At 35.1% G+C, this 12205-nt stretch overlaps 1 long non-coding RNA gene across 2 annotated transcripts in view; it reads right to left on the bottom strand.

The window, feature by feature from the left end:
- LOC141578178 (uncharacterized) overlaps nucleotides 1–12205 on the bottom strand; it is a 200164-nt gene that overhangs the window by 79813 nt on the left and 108146 nt on the right. For both annotated transcript variants that reach the window (XR_012508247.1, XR_012508253.1), the window contains 2 exons: nucleotides 6641–6739; nucleotides 1350–1442 (listed from right to left, as the gene is read on the bottom strand). This is a non-coding gene — a long non-coding RNA (uncharacterized LOC141578178). The remainder of the gene's footprint in view (nucleotides 1–1349; nucleotides 1443–6640; nucleotides 6740–12205) is intronic.

Below are 12205 nucleotides of genomic sequence, written 5' to 3'. Positions count from 1 at the left end.
ATATGTACATGCATACTTGTTAAATAATTATTCAGTAAATGAGAATACAATGGAAGATAAAGAGAAATAACAAAAGCCAATCTTTGCTCTTAATGACACTAAAATCTAACTGAAGAAATGATGAGCATAGTCCGAGACATTAAAGAGCTAAATGAAGCAGTGAATGAAGGTCATATGGAAGAAATGCCAAGGAAGAACATCGCCAAAATTAAAACAAGCAAACAAGCAAGCAATCAGAATTTAAAGACACATATCCTGACACCAACAATTTGACAGTGTTGAACTTTATGAGAGCCTTGTGCTCCCGGAAAATACTGAAGTGTAAGAAACCTTCCCAGCCTTTTGCATTCTGGGAATTGGCTTACTGCAAGTAACACCCTTCCCCATGTGACTTAGACAAGACAAGGCAGACAAGGACCCTCCAAATTCCCATTTATTTGGTTACATAAATGATTAGCTGAATTACTGATTCTCATTGATCAATCTGGACAAAATATCTACTTACCTGCATACTTTAGTCAGGCTTCCCCCCTTCCCACAGCCCTTGGACTTTGAATCATCTTTGAACCTTGAATCATCTTGGGCCTTGAATCATCTCTGAATGTCAAGTACTGGGATATAAAACCATCCCTCTTAATGGCCTTTCCTGTGAATCCACTGATCTCAGGAAAAGACCTTCCCCAATCATCTTTCTCTTGACTCCTCCTCCTCATCCCACTCCCCAACGGCCAATTCTTTCTAGCTTGATCTGTTCCTCCTTAACAAAGAAAGCCCTTTCTGTCTAAACTTTGAGACACTCATAGACCTTCTGGTCACAAATGCCTCCCTACTGCAATATCCTCTCCACCATTGAAATAGCCCCCTTCCCTCTATTGCAATAGCCTTTTCAAATAAAATAACTTCATAGCTCAGTCCAGATTCTATTATTTGACAAATTCTACTAATTTGTCATACAAAAGACATAATTGAAATCTAGAAAGATTTATGTTTAAAATACTCATTTCAATATTTTATATAATAGCAAAACCATGAAACAACCTCAAATTCTACAAAAGAATTGTTTTAAAAAGTATGATAGATCTATGCAATTGGGAGAAAAACATGAGAAAGACCTACATGTATTGATAAGGAAAATAGTTCATATATATTTTTAAATAAAAGCATAATGTGCAGTGGGAGGGTATAGCTCAGTGGTAGAGCGCATGCTTAGCACGCACCAGGTCCCAGGTTCAATCCCCAGTACCTCCATTAAATAAATAAATATATAAACAAACAAATAAACCTGATACCTGTCCCCACCAAAAAAAAAAAAGCATAATGTGCATAAGAATGAATTAGCTTACACTCACTTGTGTAAATATTCTTACATACTGGTCCTTTATATTGTAGAGGGGTGAAAATGTCTCTCTCTTCTACTCATCTTAGGTTCTCCAGTTTGGGCTCTGCAAATTACACAGGCAAAAGACAGATGAACAGGAGAAAAGTAAACAGCAGTTTATTAACATGTGCATTTGAGAGCACTCACTGATGAACAACCAAAATGCGTGGTGAGAACTTGGACTTACATACTGTCTTGTGTTAAACAAAGGAAAAGGGGTCTGGGGCTTCTGGGTAGAAGAGGCAAGTGTTTCGAAGGTGCCCAGGAAAAGTGTGGTAAACAAGGTTTTTTTAGTAAAGTTTGTTACACAGATTTAAGTCAGTGCCTTCCCCATTGATAAGAGCTGTTGAGTCCTCCCTTTCTTGGTACAAGAAGAAGACATCTGTACAAATGGATTTCATGGGCAAAAGGAAAATCTTTGCCCCAATGTTAGAGGTTTTCTTGCATCTGCTGCTTCTCAACTGCCTTTAGCTCAAAATAGTTCACATGCCAAAGAGGCATATTTTGGAGCGGCATATTCTGGTGTAAATATTTGTATCTGTGATGACCTGTTCTAAAATAATAGCCAAATAAAAATGTTAAAATAAATGTTGCTTCTGGGAATAGGGTTATGGTCTGAGCACAAGATAAGTTCATTTAAATTCTCTAATTTTATACTGATAGAGTATTACTGTGCATATTTTATTCTATTTCAATAAAATATCAGTTAAAAATAAATGCACTAAAATAGAACATTTTTTATGTTCCAGATGTAATGGGTTTATTTTACTCTGATGCAAAACCAAAATTCTACTACTGCACAGAGATCAATATATGACAAGGTCATGAAAAAGTGGTGTGGGACATGCAGGTTGTGATGACATCTGGAAGACTGGGTGAATTTTTAAAATAATTTTTTAATAATAAAAGTAACAATTCTGTCTGATTCTCAAAACTTATTATTTCCATTACTCCACTGTGAGAACTGGAAACTGAAGAACTTAATCTTTCTCCTTGATCCTTCAGAGCCTCTTGCTGTTAAGAACAACTACAAAGGTTGCAGGAAACCGTAATCTTAGAGAGTAGAACCCAGTTTCACACTTCTTTCCGGTCCATCTCAAGAGTTTTCCATACATCTAGTAGGTACCCAAGAATAATTTGGTAATGCAATAAGAAAAAAAGTAAGTGAAATATATACACAGAATTATACAATGTTTCCATTTATATACTCAAAATCATTTTTTGTAAAATGTAAAATTTACCCAAAAAACAAAGCTTTCTTGAAAATCAATTGCTTTGATGATGGTAATAAAATATTTTTCTAATAGTTGCAATTACCTTAGCTTTTGCAGTTCTATGGACTAAATATAGTTTGATTTTTTTTTTTTTTTTTTTGACGTTTGTGGGCTAGCTATGCTCCCTGGAGGGACATTGTCTCTTCCTGGAGATTTATGTGGTCTGAATGGTAGGGATGATAAGCACTTGCTGTTCAATAGTGTAGTTAATACTCAGCCCCAGGATAAGAGAGCAGTGACGCATTCCCCACTCCGAGGTATAGTGGTTCTGTAGCAATCAGCAGCTCTGTTTCTTTTTCTGAGGAAATTTGCATCAAAATGCTTAGTCCACAGGGAGCTCAACATTCACTCACTGCTCACTGCCCAAGGAAAACAGCTATTATGGTCATTTCCCAGTCTTTCAAGGCAGAACAGAAAGAAAAGCCAAGAAAAGAAAAAGAAACACTATTGTAACAAGAATGGCTAGAGAAACAGAGCTGTCTTAAAAGGAACATAACTCTGCCTTAGGTGTACCTTACTTGAAACATATTAATATCTCCTGATGATTATGAATTATTTTTCTCACAGGTACCATATTTATGGTCATGTTAAACAGGGAGGAAGGAGACAAATCTATCATTTTTATTTCTTATTTCATAAAGGTATCTTTTTTTTAATCTTATTTGTTTTCATTTATTCAATAAAGAGGATTTGAGGACTTCCAGGATTTGTTACAAGAAATGAATGAATAAATAAAAAGGAGGGAAGGATGGATTAGTTAAGTTGATTTGGATTTTTCTGGCAAACACATTTAGGTTAATGCTGGAAAATGTACCATTCTATTTATGTTTAGAGATCACAGAGGTTAACATTTTCTTTGCAGCAACCCAATTTTCTCCTTCAAACAAACACATTAACAAGAATTAAAACAAGAAGACAAAATGACATCTTTGCACTAGAAAGAGCTTCAGTACAAGTCATAACCATGCAAAGGGTTACTCCTAACAGTGAAAACAGGATCAGGTGAAAGTAAGGTTGCCAGTAGGGGATGCTACGGTTATTAAGTGACAGATCTTATTTCCATGTAGGTTGCATGTCCAGAAGACTCAAACCAGCACGTCGCCTTATGCTGCTGAGTGCAAGGAGGATGCAGAGGAACAAGGAAATTTTCAGATGTATCAATCATAAAAGAATAAGACTTTTTCTTTTTGAAAAAAACGGAGGATTCTGAAAAAAAAAAAAAAGGAATTCTGCAAGTAATTTAGGAGAGCCCAAGGTTTGCAGAAATGGAACTTCTCTGTTAATTGGGCATCATTTCATATCAACCTAGCTTCCAACAAATAGAATGCAAATAGAATATGGCAAAAATGATAGTATGTCATTTCCAAGATTAAGTTACAAAAAGACTGGGATTCCCTTCTTGCTGGAGCTCTCCTACTCTCTCTTCTGCTCACTTTAATAAAGCCAGCTGCCATGTTGTGAACTGCACTATAGAGAGATCCACATGGCAAGGAATTGAGAGTGGCCTTCATCCAACAGCCAGTGATGTACTGAGGCTCTCAGTTCCACAGCCCATAAGGAACTGAATCCTGCCAACAATCACTGAATGAGCTTGGAAGTAGATCCTGCCTCAAGCAAATCATCAGGCTGCAGCTGACTTGTGAGAGACCGAGCTAAGCAAAGATCAGCTTCCGGATCCACAGAAACTGTATAAGGATAAGTACATGCTGTTTTGAGGGGTTAAATGTGGGTGCAGTTTGGTACCCAATGATAGGTGCTAATACACAAGCTACCTCTCAGAGGCAGACCTTGCTGTTTAAAACATGGAAGCCAGGAATGGGGAAAGTGGGCATCATACATGAATGCTGACCTTTAAGGTACAGGAACCCATCCTTCTTATTACCAACCCTCTTATATATTCGGCCCACTGAATACTCAACTATAAACAATCAGGCAAGTAACTTCCTTGTTGTCCAACATAATTCACAGAGATTTTGCAACAAACCTACTTATAAGATAACAAATGCTCAAAACTTCAAATAAAAGAATCTTTAAATATTGAACTCCCAGAGAGACATTAAAATCCCCAAATCAAGTCACATCTCTTAATAGAATTCAATGACACAATAAATTAACATACATTTTCTTCTCCAAAATTTTATATTTTGCTCTGTATAAGCCAAAATGAGCAATACTCTGAACACTGAGTACAAGTATGGTTATTCAGCAGTGAAGCCCAAGGCACATTTTACTGAATTATGTATAGAAGCATCTCCAGGTTAAATCTGTCCTTTATTAGCTTGCTAGAGCTGCCATCATGAAATACCACAGGTTGTGTATCTTAAATAAGAGAAATTATTTTCTTAGATTCCTGGAGCCTAGAAATCCACGGGCAAGGTCTTGGCAAGTTTTGTTTCTTCCTGGCCTTTCTCCTTGGTTTGTAGATGGCCACCTTCTCCCTGTATTTCTCATGGTCCTCCCCATACATGTGCCTGTGTCCTAATCTCTTTTTATAAGGACACCAGCCATACGGAATTTGGGCCCACCCATATGACTTTATTTTGCCTTAATTACCCCTTTAAAGGTCCTATCTCCAAACACAGTCATGTTCTGAGGTCCAGAGGTTTGGGAATATAATAAATGAAGTTTGATGGGACACAATTCAGTCTATAAAACTACTCAACCTTTCCACACGTCCAACTTCACAAGAGTATACAAGAACAAACGGATCACAGCAACAGCTCTTATCACTATATGCACAATATCTAAAACTAAACACAACCATGCAGACATCACATTTTCCAGGAGAAGGATTTTTGTTATTTCCCCATAATTTTTGTCATTTCCATGGGCCATGGAAGAGATTTAAGAATAGGGAGACTAAAGAAGATCCAAATAAGACAGGGGAAATGAAAGTAAAAAGAAAATTATAGTTTGGGTTTAACCTTACTCAGATGTCAATCTTTTGTTGCCAATCTTCTTTTCCATTAGCTATGAATTTAATCTCTATCGAGAGAAATTTCCTACCAAGACATTAATTTTGCCAGCTATTTTTCACAACCTTGCAAAAAAAAATCAAAGGCTTGCCAGCCCAACGCTTCTGCTTTGGCCCTCCCCGATCTTACTCCTTCAGTGCCTTAAGATGAAATGGTAACTGTTGCAGTGTGCTTTATCCAATTCTTAACTTTCCCTGGATCCTTAAATTCTTAGGGCTTGGTTTAGTTTTATTAATCCACTAAAAACAGCCTCACATCTTCCCACACCTCTATTCCAGAAACAGCAAGCCCTGACTTGCCCTGAAGAAGCACAACAATCCTCACTCAGCACCCGGTACGAAAACAAATCTGAAGAGGTCAGACTTTTTTTTTTTTTTTTTTTTTTTAATTCCGAGAAAGCCTCTTCTCAAGGGATCTTCTACACAAAGCTCTCCCTCTCCACATTTAAATGTGAATTCAGAGAGAAGCAGAAATAAACCTTTAGTTTATTACAGTTAACTAAGATCAGATGCTTTCCGAGTATGAGGTCTTGAACCCAAAATATACTTTCTTAATTGTAATAGTTGATCCCAGCCATTCCTGTTCATACTAGCTGCCCAAATCATGAGATTCAATCTCTCCATGTGGAATTTCGCCCTACATGAGTTCCTCCTCCCCTTCCCATGAAATAAACATGGCAGGTTCTGGAGATTTGACTCTGAACTAGTTTACTGGAACCACTGTAGTAACGAGATGGAAAAAGAGCAGAAAGAGAGAAAACAGGTAAGTTGCTTAGGCCTCCTAGGACACAAGGTATGACTCCCAGAGCTTTTAAACTTCAAGGAATACCAACTCAACACAAAAGAATAGAAAAAGCTAATTAATGACTATGAGGGTCTGTGTCTTGATCACCCTCTCCCCTTCCCTTGGGTTTATGTAATGAAGCTTGATAAAAAGGAAGACAGAGTGACAATCTCACATGGGAAGTGGTGAAGCTGGAGGCAAAGACGTTGAAACACCCCTCCTCTCCCTACCTGTGCAGAGGTAGAAGCACAGCGAGAGAGCAGATGAAGTCCATCAACCATGCTGTTCTGAGTGTGGTCCACGGACGGTGCCTGTCCTGGCAATGCTACCTGTCAGTGAGATGAGTTCAGAAATTGAGAGTGAGCAGTTAGACTTTTATAGGCCCCTTGAAAGGGCAGTGCCTTTTCTACTAAATCTAATTTTGAAGATATGGACTTAAATTTTGTCTTTTTTTTAATTTAATTTTTCAACTGCTTTATTTTTATTGTAATTTATTAAGGCATCAATCTATGACAAACTGGAATAATAAAGGACTGATCTTTTATCACAGACAGCACTGCTTTATACTCATAGGAGCCATGTTTCCAAGCACAGGACATGAGTGTCCTCTCAGCTTACAGGGACACTTCAGGAAATATGTTATCTTTAGCAAACCTCTAAGAGCAGAAATTAAGAAATATTTATTCTCTCTAGTGATTTGCCACTCTCTGCTCTGTATATCTACTATGTTTTCTGAGGCAATTAATCAATTCACTGTCTTCTCTGTTTAACTTTTTCTAATCTCTTGGCTTTTTTTTTTTTTCTAGCTGTCTCACTTCCATTGTAGACCATTATGCTCACAATCGTGTTCCCTGAATTCTTTACCATCTGCATTCCTGACAACTGACTGATTTCACATTGCCCAGTTCAAGTCCAAGATAGAGTCTCTCTAATTGGCCTCAATAACGCTCATGCTTCTCTGATGTGAAGATTTTACAGTGGACCACATTATAATGTGAAAATCAGCTGATGTACCAGCTATTTTTGAGGAAAATGTTAGTAACTATGGTAGGGACAGGGCTGTGGTCATAAAGTACAGAGCTTACCTGTCACTACGAAATAAATGAACGGAATAGGGCAATGGCAAGCATTTTGACTGAGTTACCCAATAACATTACCGTGAGAAAATAATTTTGAAAAAAAAAAAGAAACTTGTATACACAGATAATGCAGTTTTCTTCATCCATGAACACTGTACCAAATGAATTATTTCTGAATATTTTTTTTTAAAAATTAGTAAAAGAATTCTTATTTCCAGAAATGTAGACCTAAGACAATTTCTAGGTACCCTACAATTAAAAATGCTGAGTATGGGTTTTCTTAAATCATTTAAAACTGATGAGAAAGCATAACTTTGGTGAGCTAAGCAGGAACAGAAGCCACTAATTCCCTGTGGCTCAAGGCTTTGATCTTAATCCACCAGCAGAAGGGCAGGCACCAGATAAGGCATTAAGACTCTGGACGATGTGAAGTTTGGTTAGTGATTCTCACATAAAGTAGTTCCCAAGATGATAACAAGAAAGTCAGTTGGATGAACTAGAAAATGAAATGCCTCCAAACCATGAACATGAGAGAGATAGACAGAGACAGAAATATAGAAAGAGTAAAACTTAGTATAAATTTCTTAAACAAGTGACAAATAATGCAAATGATAAAGAAACTTAACACATTAGAATGAAGAACTTTTGCTGAACAAGAGAGTATCATAAAGAAGTAAAAAGATAAGCCATAAAAGAAAGATGTTGACAACACATAGAACTCAGGCAATGGGTGGATGTTTAAAATATTTTTTAAATGCGTGAGTTCAGTAACAATAATAATAATAATAACCCAATAGTGATTTTTTTCAAGTTGAGATATTTCAGAGAATTAGTAAGCAGGGGAAAATAAGTTAGAATCATGAGATAAAAATTCTGTACTTATTAGATACCAAGAATTACAATGTCATGAAAAAGTACTCACAAACTGCTAGTGGATGAATTTATTTATATAACCCCAATGGAAATAAATTTTGCATTATTTAGTAAATCTAAAGATTTGAATGTGATATGGCCCAGAAACTCCATTCCTGGTTGTCCACCCTACAGAAAATTGCAACAGTGTTCACAGCAGCACCATTTGGAAGGACTAACATTTGAAATAACCCAATCTTCCATCGACAGAGAAATGGGTAAATAAAATGTGGTAGAGTTCATAATGGGATACAACAATGTAACTTAGATTAGAACCTCATCCATTAATAACAAAAATACACTATTGAGCAAAAAGAAAAACATATCAGCTAATAATACTTAAAGTACAATTCCACTTCTATAAAGTTTATAAAGGAGGCAAATAATTGGTATAGTGTTAGGGATACATTGATACATGTAACACTATGTTTTTTAAAGCAAGAGAATAATAAACACAAAATTCAGGAACTGTAGGAGGTAGGAAGGCAGACAGAATAAAGAGGGGCAAACAGAGGATTCATAGATACATCATGTTCTGTTATTTTTAGCAGGTGGCAATTACAAGGATGGTCTTTCATTATTATTTTTAAACCATAAACATATATTATGCATATTTTTGTTTCTTTGATATAGTTTATAACAACTTAAAACTATAAAAGATGTATATTGTTAGTTTTAAGTAATTCTAAATGTATCTATAATTTATTTGTAATGTAAACATTAACTCAAAGTCCTGCCTGGAAACAAAGTTCTTGCCTTATCTGTGCAAAACAGGGTCAAAGAAATAACTTGTTTAACTATGTTGTATAATTAGACAAGGTCTCTGCATTAGATTATAGTGAAAATGTTTAAAGAATTTTACAATTAAACAAATTAAACCATTCACTTTTGCATATAAATATACAAAGCTTTTTTTAGAATTTACTAATTTTCTAGTTTGATAATATCTACATTTGTCATAATTCTATACTTTGCCATTTTTCAGACTGCTTTGGTTAATCATCTTTCCACATTTAATATTCTATTAGATGAGAAGAGAAAAGAAGCAGAGTATTAAATCAAGAGAATGAAAAGTAAGTAAATGAATACAAGCTTATTTTAATAAAAAATAATTTAAAACATATTCTAGAAGATAAAATTTGTTACACAATAATACTGGATTCTTCCATTAGAAATAGTTGATTACATAACAATAACTTCCTTAAATGTGTTCTAACTGGAATTTTGATTTTGTATTTTTGTAATGTTTGTTTTAATTTATGACACTGTGGAAAGAAAAATTATTTGAATAAGTGCGGTCATTCCCTATTCCATGAATAGACATATCAATATGAGATCCTTAGAAAAGAAAAAATATCCATGTTATGAGTATTTTGTATCTACATGTGTAGGTTATTTGCCATATTTAATCAAATATCATACTATCATAAATTTTTATGCCATATTTAATCAAATATCATACTATCATAAATTGTGAAGGAAAAAGTTAAAATGGGATTATGACATAGGGTTGTAGGAATAAGAAAACTGGGGAACAATCAGAGACGTTAAGTCAATTTTTCTTTACTTTCTTGGGATATATACAAACTCGTAGATTGCTAATATGATTATAAGATTGACAGATTTTAACTTTCAAGATCTGAAAATAATTCTAAAGGTAAATTTTCTTCATTTCATAAAATAAATCACAGAAATTAAGAAAATCACAGATATATCATTTTGGAATATGTCACTGAAGTTAGGTAGTTCAGTCCTCTCATTTTTGTTCACAAACTGCCTGATCCCAAAGACGGGAACTGAATTTTGTAACCATCTAGTTGGATTTATGTTTTTTGTTTGTTTTGTTTTGTTTTGTTTGCCGGGGAGGGTGAGTTTATTTATTTTTTAATGGAGGTACTTGGGATTGAACCCAGGACCTCATGCATGCTAAGCACACACTCTCCCCCTGAGCTATAACCTCTCCCCACCACCGTTGGATTTACTTTCAGGTGGAGTTCTGCCATCCAGTTCACAGTTCTTTGGTCAACATGATGTTACCTCCTGACCATTTGGCCACGAGTTTTTCAACCATGTGGTTCTCTATACCTTATGTTCTTGTTGTTACAATCAACAGCAACAGTGATGTTTTATTAAAAGATTTTTTTACATGCTCCAAACAGGAGTTCTAGACATAAAATTACTCAAATGTTTACACACACTGCAAAGCCAAGTCCAGAACAATAACTGTTTATAATTTAAGATAAAATGTTATTTAAATGAAAGATGAAATTAAATTCAACGTAAGACAAAATACAATGGGGGGAGATTTAGTGAATGAAAAACAGTGATACAGCAAAAAAAATCACTATATATTTCAAATTTTAAGAGTTCCATATTAGATAAACATAGAATTGTTTTGTGAAATTGTATAAAAATTTAATGGTTATAAACATGCATATGGTTACATATTTTTCTGTATGTTACTCCCGGTTGCTATAAATCAAACCAATATTTGTGGGAATTTTGCTGTGTATAATCTACACATAGGAAATTTATTTTACTTACTATTTCTTCTGATTTATTTGTTCTGATCTAACACATTAACTTATACATATATTTAAATAGCTAAATAATTCTACAATAAAATAGTCAAATGCTTTATTTCTTCAGTTATTAACCATGAGCCTAAAATAATTTTTCAGGATGGACTAAATAACAGGTTAAGTTAATAATTACATTATAAGAAACTATATTCTTAAATAAGACCTATTATAGATTTTTAAGGCTGGGAGAACCCTTAGCATAGTTAAGCAGATTTAGCAGGGTATTGAACTTCTTTGCTTAAGGAAAACAAAAATTGCCCCCTAGTGTGTAATAGCCATTCATCTCATCACTAGTGGGTTGTATCAGGTCCGTTAGAGCTCAAACTAGATATCATGTATTAACACATGCAAAGAAGAAGCATGTCTTTAGAAGAACTGTTCAGAAACTATGGAAATAGGTGGGGAAAGCCATTGATGACAGTTCTCATGAAAGCACTATCTGGGGAAAAGAACCAGCATTCCCCTTTGCAGGGGACTGTAGCCAAGTGTCTTTGAGGATTCTGGTCCCTTTGGGAAGAGCATTCTCAAGAGTCTACAGTCTCTTGTCAGACTGCCCAGCCTTGAAACTTGACCACTGCCTACTGTGCAATGCTGGGCAATTTATTCCACCTCTCTGTACCTTAGTTTTCTGATGCTACTAGTACCTACCTCATGGGATAGTTACGACAAGTAAATGAAATAATACAAATAAAGCTGTTATAAAAACGCCTGCATCCATTAAGAATTCAGTGTTTCACCATATTCATTTATTATTATTTCTTATAAGATAGATATGTCAGATTCTCAGAGGGGCGGCAGGGGGTATTTACTTTAGTCCAGGCTGCCTGATCTCAAGTCTTGGTTCCACCGTTACTGTAACCTTGGGTGAGTAATTCAATCATCTGTGCCTTAATTTTCTTATCTTTAAGACAGACACTACCTTATAGGATTATCATGAGGATTAAGTGAGCTAATAGCTGAAAAGCACAGAGGACGCTAATTCTATTCTCAGAAGTATTAAAGAAATTGTTTTAAAATGAAGTCATTATATATTTTATTTATTCAAATCTTATTCTTATTCCATGATTGTGAAATGGCCTTCTGATATACGGTTTTACTCTTTTGTTTGCCCACAGAGAAAAAACAAATATACTCTTCATACAAAATAAATGTTCTGTCATTTGGACTTATTTATTCTAAATAAATAAATTGCCATATATGAATGCAGAATTCTATAGCTGAA

Source organism: Camelus bactrianus, chromosome 1, assembly GCF_048773025.1.
Source record: "Camelus bactrianus isolate YW-2024 breed Bactrian camel chromosome 1, ASM4877302v1, whole genome shotgun sequence".
Lineage (NCBI taxonomy): Eukaryota > Metazoa > Chordata > Mammalia > Artiodactyla > Camelidae > Camelus > Camelus bactrianus.
The sequence above is the reverse complement of the archived record's forward strand: the minus strand, read 5'-3'. Positions and strand labels throughout refer to the sequence as shown.